Genomic DNA, 10360 nt, shown 5'->3' with positions numbered 1-10360 from the left:
CACACACACACACACACACACACACACACACACACACACACACACCAATATCCAGCGGTCACACAAACATGACATCCGGAAGGAAATGCCCTTGGGTGAGCATGATGTCAGCCGGACTACCGCCTTCGACATGTCAGAGAGAGACAAATGTGTGTGTGTGTGTGTCGCTAAAGATAACATCTTCCAGAAAAACACCACAAATGTTCACTTGAAGGCAAAGGAAATCTGTGTTTTCAAGGATTTGAGTGCATGTGTGTGTTTGTGCCCTACACAGGCTACGTCACACTATGCTATACACTGAAGCTACTCCGCATGTGAGGATGCATGTGCATCCTGTGCAAATATTATCTATTTATTTACACCTGTGAGTATCATTATGTTTCTCAAGATATAAAGTATTTATCATCATTAATAGTCACAGCGATCGCTTCACTGCATACTTCAAAATTTGTCCTCCAGGTTTTCATACCAGCAAGTGCTTAGCCACCATTTAAGAACTGGGGTGGTGTGCCATACTATTTTATCATCCTTACACATTGAAAGTAATTGAACGCAGCATTGCGAGTAGCCTTTTCTCTCAGTAATAACTCCTAATGGAACCAATAAGAGGCTTTTACCCCACATCATAAAACAGTCCTATTTGAGAGAGAAGAAGAATCGTGTTACTCAGGATGTTAGCCCGGTACGTTGTCCAACATTATGCAACATTAATTATCATCTGGAATAAATATTTGTATCCAAGTGTATGTCAGGCTGTTCAGATGTTTGGATGTTTGGGAAAATGCCACCGACGGATTCATGTTCAAAGAATGAAAGTATCGCGCTTACTTCCCAATGACAAATAAGATGATGAATTCAAAAACATTAACATAATAAACACGCTGCACCTATGTGCACACACAGTGTGTGTTAAAGGAGTTAGCCTAGGCATACACAACACCCACATTCATACACACAAGGTGACCTCTTGATGTTTCTGGTAGCTGAAGAAAGAGATGAGATGTATGTGTGCATGTTTGGGTCACACATGGTACACATATCAATGACTACATGTTAGTATGAAGAGCACCTGCATGTGTCTCTGTGTTTGCAGAGACAAGGTGCAGCGGGCCGATAAACGGGGATGAGTCACCTGTGAGACTGACCTTTTAACACACACACAGATGTCCAGTATGTGTGTATCATCCCCAGACTGCTTCTCTGCATCTAGAGTGTGGCCAAGAATATGTATTTTTTTTTTTTTTTTTTGCATGAATGATGGATGCTTGCACAGTCGGCGTGTGTGTGTGCGTACAGGTGCACACACAGGTGCATTCCCTCCTGAGCACCAGCACCCATCAGACTGGTGTCTGCCCAGTTTAATGTACCTCGGCAGCTTGGCTCCGCTGGGCACTGAGAAACTTTCTGATATCTTCTCCGGTGCACCTGCCTCCAGACATGAATATTTATTACAATGCACCGGGAAACCGAAGATACTAATTATAATATTGCGTCGACTCAGCAAACCTGGTTTGCATTCCCACCTGCCATCCTCATCTTGGAAATCTTTTGCCTCACACCAGCTTGGAATCAGGAAGCATCCTCCCGCTGCTTACCATCAATATTCATGCACAAGTTAACACACCAAGGAAACTATTTATTATAATAGTGTGCAGACTATTATATGGCTGCTCTGCTATACAGTAGCTTGTGTCCCCACTTGAAATGTATCCTCTTGCCAGTTTTAGATCCAGAGATATAGGAATATATAGTACGTTCCCAGTGCAATGTTTTTTAGTGGTCACTGGTGTTTGATTCCATTCCGATAATAGAAAGAGAGAAGTTTTTTTTTTAATCCTAAAAACGAACAAATCCTCTAATCAAATCCACTCCAGCCCTTCCCTAATGATGTAACACATTTGTGCCTTTTGAACCCATTTAAATAAACCAAATGGTACCCACTCGGCACTAAATAGTTGAGGCCAAGGTAAAGACTCGTAAACAAGTGGCCGGTAAAGTAAAGTAAAATAATAAAGGTCAACAGGTGTAGAACTTAACTCCACGGGGATGCCCATTTTGCTCCGTTTATTAACTAACATTATGTATTTTCTGATGTGTTTCGACTGCAAAGCATGCGACATCTGACTTTTACTCTCGGTAACACGTAGGGGGTTTTTTTCTCAAGCGAGTGAACAATCTGGCCTGAAGATGCATGAACGCACTCATGTTCAGACCTTAAAAAATGCATTAAAAAAAAAAAAGGAAACACAAATTTGTACTTAAGGAAAGAAGATGAAATATGCTGAGAGAATAATGAACATAGCCGAGGAAACCTCATTAAAACAGAACGGATCCCACCTCATATATGAAAAGCATCATGTCCTTCCTACAGGGTGAAACAGACTGCCACGTACAGCAGATGGTAAGAATGCCAAAGTGAGACAACAAAGCTATACTTACAAGGTTACATGAAGGCCAAGACAAAGTCCCCGCTCCTTCAGTGTGTTTATCAGCAATGTCGACTATAGCTACTGGACGTGTGCTGATTTTTTCACGTACACCTACGCATAAATCCACGCTTTGGACACATTCTCACCCACACAAATACACATGCAGGACATGCATATGCAAAACAGTCAAATGCTCTGTATCACACACAGCTAATCAGCATGACTGTGTTATTTTTAGAGAAAATAACAGGGCTTGTCATGGTTTTTTCGTTCTTTTCCCCCAAAGTAGTGAATATTTTGTTGAAGCAAAAGTCCTTTACAAAGGAAAGGAGGAATAGGGGCCTGCGGGAATGCTGAGTACAGTACATCTGACAGACAGATGGTGAGAATGCAAAAATGAGACATGGAGGAAGAGAGGAGAATCAAATGGGAATGGATGCCCAAAGTTGTTTACTAATCCCCGACGTGAACAAACGTATAAAATATAAATTCAGAAAAGTGCAAATTAAAGGGAACTGAGTTTTAAAAAGGAGTCAGAATCTGACTCGGTTACTTACCACCATGAGGCAATGTAGGCTTTTGGTTGACTCTCTTCAGGATTGACAGAGCAACAGCAAGATGAGCTGCACTATTGTACGTTACAAATTTAGGAGGAACTAAAAGTGGTGACGGACGTGCTTGGTATGAAAAAGAAAAGTTTTGTTAAAAAAGGGGAGCGGAAAGGAGAGAAAACGGGAACAGAAAGAAAACAAGAGTAGCCTGAAGACAAGGAGAAAGAATTCCACTGGTGGAAAAAACAAGTTAAGAAAAACAGCAATGTGGGGAATTGAGTAAAATAGTCTACAGAAGTTAAAATACGTTATTTATGAGGGCGCTTTGCGAGACAAAACATAACAGACTTGTTGAACTGTTGTTTAAAGCCGCATTTACTCCGCCATTAGCATCTGCGAGAATTTATAAACATCACTGTGTGCTACTAATAATGATGCTGTCACATTACCAAATCTAACCCTCTAATTCACCAGGTGTTGTTGCTGTTAATGAGGAAGCGAGAGGTGCGACTGTTTTGGAAGTTGCCGCCGAGTGCAGACTTCTTAAAAATTTAATTATCTCCCTCTCTTTGGCAGCTTTGTCACAGCTTGACTGTAAATGTCGTCTGCTGTTGTGTACATTTGGAAGTGAGGCGACGTTCACAGGTTTGGAGACAGGCCTGAAACAGACATAATGCATGTCTCATTTTTCGACCCTCTCTCCGCCGTCAGTGCAACCCCTGAGCTAGTGGAGAGACACAACGTCTCGCTCAAGGACACTTCAGCAGGACAGACATCAGAGGTCAATGATTTTAGAGGACGCCAGATTTGCATTAAGCATAAGCGATTATTTATTTTCGGTAAGTTTGCTTTTTTTGTAGGTCAATATCAGTCGCTTGAAAGGGGGTTTAGTTTGTCAATGTCAAGATGTACCAGGCTTTTAAGACAGGAGGACTGATTTGGCATCAAGATTGTTTGTTTTTTAAACACGACAGTTCTCAATTTGCTGCCAAATTATATAAAATGCAAAGAACAGCAGTGATAATATTAAGGTTGATGCTATATTTCTGTTAAAGCCAATATAATGCAGTGCAGAGTGGATTATCGTACTACAAGTGTCTGTCAGAACCTTTCTTGGCTAATATAAAAGTTCATCACTGCCAAGACCTCAAAAAGCATAGTGATCCCCACACATAAGGACTTTAAAGACATCTGACCACTGCTCAGTTGACGTGTATTTTGTTTTCCAAGGACCCGCATATTTGGTGAAGATGATACCGAGCATCCTTTTGGGATTTTTTGGCCTCAAAACACCTGCGCATTTCTAATAAATGTTGACTGCTTGCTACTTTTTGGTATTCCTATTCATCTCTTTGAACAATAGCGAGAAGAAAGAGAAAGAGATAAGATGTGTGAAAGCCTCAATAAAACACACACACACACACACACAACGCAAACACAAACATAAAACCCATGGCACCGTAGTGACACATACTGTAAAACATTTAGATGTGAAATTTGTGAAGCATTTTGTGTTTGGTGATGAAAAGAAGATATAATATATGAAGGGCTTTCTTAACTTTTATCTAAACACATTTTCTCATGTACATTTCCACAAAAAGGACTACAGTAATAATATATAATTGTACGACATAAAACTGTATACAAAATAAAAATTCATAAGACAAACTATTTGTCATATACCATGAAAAGTTATATATCGCCCACCACTATGTGCTGTATGTCGCTACACTTATAATATCTTATTATATTATTAAATGATTACAAAAAAGGTGACACAGAGGGACAAACTAGGAAGGAATGTGGAGAGGAATGTGGAGAGAGAGAGAGAGAGAGAGAGAGAGAGAGAGAGAGAGAGAGCTCAGCTGACACAGCGACACGGTGATTGCTGTGACAAGAGACGGACTCTTTACGAGTCCCACATACACAAACAACCACGCATGTTTCAAAGCGAAGGCACGCTCCAACCCTACAGACAAACATGCAGTACAGTGCCACTTTAGGGCTACAGGCGGATCAGAGGTCGCTGTGTCATCAGAGACGAGTGTCACAACAGTGAGAAAAGGAATGTGCATGCAGCAGAAAAAGTGGGAATCAAAGCGAGACGTGGAGAGAATGGAAAAAAATAAAAATCACATGAAGCAAAAGCTAGGAAACGTGAGAGATGACTTGCTCAGCACTATCAACAAGGCCCCCTGTTAATGTGCTTATTTTCATGCTGCACCTCCAGATTGTAGCCAAGCAAACTAAGGTGCAAGGTGGGGTGGACTGGTTTCTGTCCTGTTTCTTCAGGCACGCTGAGGATGAAAAAAATCCCTCTTTTCAACGACTGAAACTTTCTGAAAGTGTCTCTCCAACACAAAACCCTCTTACCCTATCTCTGCTAACAAACTTCCAATCTAACCACTTCTGCTGTTCTCTCTTTCTCTCACAGGAATGCTGTAACTCCTTCTCTGCTTTCTGTCATCCATCTATCCATCCAACCCTTCTTCCCTCTTAGTTCCCTCCTTCAATCTACCCATCCGTCCTCTCTCTCCACTTCCCTCTCCCACCCGGCCACCTCTCCGTCCCCTTTTTTGCCTCTCATTGCCCCCTCGCAACCCCTCCTAAGTTACCCTCACTCTACTCCTCTCAGCCTCTTTCCTCCCTGTCGCAGGCCATTAGTTCAGCCTGGCTGGTGATTCCCCCCCCAGCAAAAACCCCTCTAAAACCCCTCTAAAACCCCTCTAACCCCACTCTGCTCCAGGGAGGAGCCTGGAACACCTTTTAAAAAGCAAAACATCCTTGGCTGGCCCACAACTCACTCACACACTGGCGCATCACACAGGGCTTTTCCGCCTCAACTTGAGTGCTGCTGCTGGATAACCATTTATCTAACTCTGCCTCCTTCCTTCAAGCAAAAGCCAGCATGGGACTTTGAATGAAAGTTTCAAAGTCCAATATTTATGCGACTCTGGATAAGTGGAAAAGCAGGGTCGTCCATCAATCAGATGATCGGCGGTTCGAACCCCGGCTCCGCTAGTCGCATGTCGATGTGTCTGAATGTGATAGTGTGATGGGCAGGGGGTATTGTAGCTCCCTCCATCAGTGTGTGAAGGATGACAAGTAGTGTGAAAGCGCTTTGAGTGGTCAGAAAGACGAGAAAAGCGCTATACAAGTACAATCCATTTACCATTCATTTACAGTAACTAGACACAAATATTCACAACATGAAATCTGTTTGCTACTTAATTACTGGACAATAAAAACACATCAGTATACAGTACTAGTCTCCATTCCCAGATACGTACTTGATGTCCAGAGCTGAGCGCCTTAATGTGCAGCCATTATGAGAAGTCCACAAGGGTTCTGCAGGGCATTCAACCACCATTACCGACCTGTTTGGTTTTCTCATCTCCCACAATCAATACTATCAAACTGACCAAAATATGTCAACATCATCATCATCATCATAAGCATGGTCATCAGTATGACCCATCATGAACTTGCAGAGACAAATGTACACTAAAAACAGGAAAATAACATCCCTAACAGACAACAGTGGCCTTACATTGTGTATGTATTTGTGCATCTGTGTGCTTACGGTCATTAGTGTGCAGAAACAGTCCCGGGAGGTTGCGCTGGGTCATGGTGGAAACTCCACCGGCAGCATAATGACATGACCTATTGATCTAGAGAGGATTGCAGGTTGTTACGGACCTCTGGAGAGACATAGCAGAGGCTGGAGGAACGGGTGGGGAGAGTCTGTGGCAAGCATGTGTGTTTGTGACAGTTTTGTGAGTCGCTGACTGCAAAAGTAAGCGCATTAAGAGATGTCAATGAGTGATGGAGGGAGCCGATTGGCCTCAAATTTCCTATATTTTTTGCTGGTCACGCCAGCATACAGTGGCACAGACAGTAACGTCTCAGCCCCACACACACACACACACACACACCATGTCGTTGGTGCAGACGTTCTTGAGTGTGGGTGACGAAGACATGAAGCTCAGAATAAGCCGCGGAGGAACAATTCACTTAGTCAAACACTTTTATTGTAACTCATTCCCGTGCATGCTGCTCAGAGTGATCGCATTGACCGGCTCGTCTGCCGACTGCGCCAGGGTTTCTCCCTGGCACAGTCCCGACATTCCCAACAGCTGACATTACCAGAGGTTGCATAGACTTGCATTATGATGCGTTCAAGCTCTGTTCAGTAAAACAATTGTTGCTCTGAGCAGCTTATAAAAATATTTTTAAAACCATTAATGCCAAGACTTATTTTCTTTTAATCATAGCAATTATTTTAAATGAAATGCAATAATTAATTGCCTAATCATTTGAATTGTATATTATTTATGCATATAACCACTATAGATGGCAATAGCAAAGTAAAAGGATAACATTTATACATTTAAAACACTAAATGTGACAAACAATGATTACCCACACAACCAAATCCTATACAGTGTACTCATCCACTATCACTACTGCCTGACCTAATCACAATAAATTCATGAACTAACAATAAAGTCTCTGATGGGGGTGTGTGACACCAAATGAACCAACATTGTACTCGAGTTGCCTGGGAGTATTTAATTCAGGCTTCTGTGATGCTTGTTGAATGGCCTCCGAGGAGGAGGAGCATGTCTCAGAGCAAACGGCCGGCGGAGTCTGATCAATAAGTGTGTTGTCTCAGCTAATTGAAGCCGACACTCATAATTGGGAGAGCCAACAGTAACACGCCCGCTCCGCTGATACCGTTATTGACACAAAGGCCAACGGCAAAACGCCGTATACTCACTTTGATAGGAGGCTGGTAACGGCAGTATGCAGCAGTCATTTCGTTTGATGAGGTCAATCCGGGTAAATGTCATTATCCCTTATTGATTTCCATTAGAACGGTCAATCTATATCAGCTACCAATTAGGAGAAGTAGACAAAGACATCCAGATGACTGACAGGATATTACGGGGAGAGGCCACAGCTCAAAATCACATTTGGATACGTAGGACATTCATTGAAAATAAGTATACGTTATGCGTTTCGGCACTGTTACCAGTTGCTAAAGGGCTAAGGCTATAGATGCTGTCAGGATGGAAAGGAGGAACAGTGAGTAAAGATGGATTCAGTGCCAGGAGAGACAGAAAAGGGTAGATAAAAGAGATGCATATGGCGGTGAAGACGTGGAAGGAGGGATAAAGGGGCAGAGACAGCAGATTAACAGATGCATCTGTGGAGAGTTAGGCTAAGCCGGCGGCCAGCACACAGTGTTATGATAGAGTACAAAATAACACCTCCTGTCCCCTGCATTGCCTGTGTGTGGTGTGTGTGTGTGTGTGTGTGTGTGTGTGTGTATGTGTGTGTATGTGTGTGTGTGTGTGTACTTCTCGCTTTCATCATCCATCTTTTTCTGTGTCTCCTCCCCTTCTCCTCTCCTCTCTCTGACTCCACCCCCTTCTTGCCCAAAGAGCTTTGCTTCCTTTCCTTCGCTCCCTCTGGTAACACTTGCATCTTATCACATCTTATCCTGTAATGGCCTTTTTTTTGTTTTTATTGCCTCGACCTTAACAGGCAAACTGCAGCAGTGCATTATTGATCAAAATAGAAAAGTTCACGTCGAGAGCTATTAGGAGGAAGAGCTGATGAACAGAAATGAAATGAGTCGGGGAAGGTTTTCTGTGTGACGATTAGAGCTACGTATGACTAGAGCCCTGAATAATCCGTGCTGCCGTAAGGTCTTACACATCTCAAGGATATCAACTTGCCCACTTACAGTTTGATCTTGGCATTGAAAGTGTAATCCCCAAACCGAAGGAAAGAAGTCTGCCGCTGGCACAACACGTTATTACCACTCGTGATGTGTGCACTGACGGGGCCTGTCTCATTGTAACCTCAGAGGGTCGCTATCTTTGGATTACTCAGCCTTATTTGAGTGTTTTATCTTGAACCCTAATCTGTGGGGAGGTAAGTGCACAAAAATGTGGTGTAGGCATTTCACAAGATAATCTGGCCAACATATACTGTATTTAGGACGGTGGAAACACAAAGTAGGCAGAAAAGTAAGACAGTAAAACAGGGACTTAAAATAGGTATGAGACATTCTTTCAGATATGAGACTGTGCAAACTTTGAAAGAAGAGATATTTACTGACTACATAAAGAATGACTCGTATCTACTTGTACTACTGTGAAGCAATGTTGTGGCTTTTACTATGACACATTTTTAAGGGTAGGTTTAGAAAAACTGAAAAAATACCAGACAATTTTCAACAGCCCAAGGTGATGTCATCGAATAACAAATTTGGCCTGAGCACTGGTCTGAACGACAAAAAATATCAATTTACAACAAGGAAAATTGTCCTATTTGAACCTAGAACTATCAAATGTTTGCTCAACAAGTCTAGTCTCTCTGTGGAAACACAAAGAGGGATTTTGTTCTAGAAATACTGTAACTTTTGGGTCGATTTGGCAAACAACTGATACTAGCTTAAGCTGACCTTCTGGATGCATTTTGCACGGACTGGGGATCGTGTCACCCTAAACACACAAGATTTAGCATTTGGGATTTTGATCAGTGGCCATTTGGTCATCATACATAATCAATGCTGCATTCTCAAATCCTCCGCCAAAGGTTTTGTGACAGAAAACCTTTTGAACACTTTCTTCTTTCATTGTGTCGAACATCTTTTTACCCGAAGTGCGTTATGTGATGGCGAGTTTTGCATTAAGTGCGTACAAAGCATTTTTTTTTTCATTTGTTACCCTGGAGAAAGCAATTGTCAAGCTTTCCCTTCTCCATTTAGCTTTTCTTTTCAACTATCTGTTATCTCACACCTTTCTGCTCTCATTACCTCCTCTTCCTCTTTCCATCCCTCACTTTCAGGATGCGTTCCTCCTTTTCTTTAAACAGCTCCCCAATCCTCTTGACCTCCTTCCTGGTCTTTATTCCAGTTCCCCCCACCTGTTTTCCTTCTACTGATATCTCTTACCCTCTCTCTCTCTCTCTCTCTCTCCCTCTCTCTCTCTTTCAATATCTCTCCTAGCAGCATCTCTCCTCCACCAGCACTTCTATCCGCCCATCACTCATCTCCCGGAGAGCACAGCCACTGATGCCTGCCACCACGCTGAGGAAAAAAAACACATTTTCTGTCATATTGCCATGTCAGTGAAATTTAGGAGCTGTGTGTGTGTGTGTGTGTGTGTGTGTGTGTGTGTGCTAGCGCGCATGCGTGCATGAGTGTGCGCGCGCGTCTCCGCTTCAAGGGTACTTTCATCATCAAATTCCATTTCCTTTGTAGACAAACACTTCTGCCGGCAGGCTGGCAGACAAGAGGGAATGAGAGAGCGAATGAGTGTGTGTGTGTGTGTGTGTGTGTGTATGTGTTGGCTACTCAGGGCAGGC

The 10360-nt window shown here is 42.7% G+C and overlaps 1 protein-coding gene across 12 annotated transcripts in view; it reads right to left on the bottom strand.

Moving 5' to 3' along the window:
- Positions 1 to 10360, bottom strand: part of grm8a (glutamate receptor, metabotropic 8a) — a 246472-nt gene that overhangs the window by 195580 nt on the left and 40532 nt on the right. The window lies entirely within an intron of this gene.

This window comes from Anarrhichthys ocellatus, unplaced genomic scaffold (assembly GCF_004355925.1).
Source record: "Anarrhichthys ocellatus isolate YVR2014 unplaced genomic scaffold, GSC_Weel_1.0 scaffold33, whole genome shotgun sequence".
Taxonomy (NCBI): domain Eukaryota; kingdom Metazoa; phylum Chordata; class Actinopteri; order Perciformes; family Anarhichadidae; genus Anarrhichthys; species Anarrhichthys ocellatus.
Note: the sequence above shows the minus strand (reverse complement) of the source record. Positions and strands in the feature narration are given on the sequence as shown.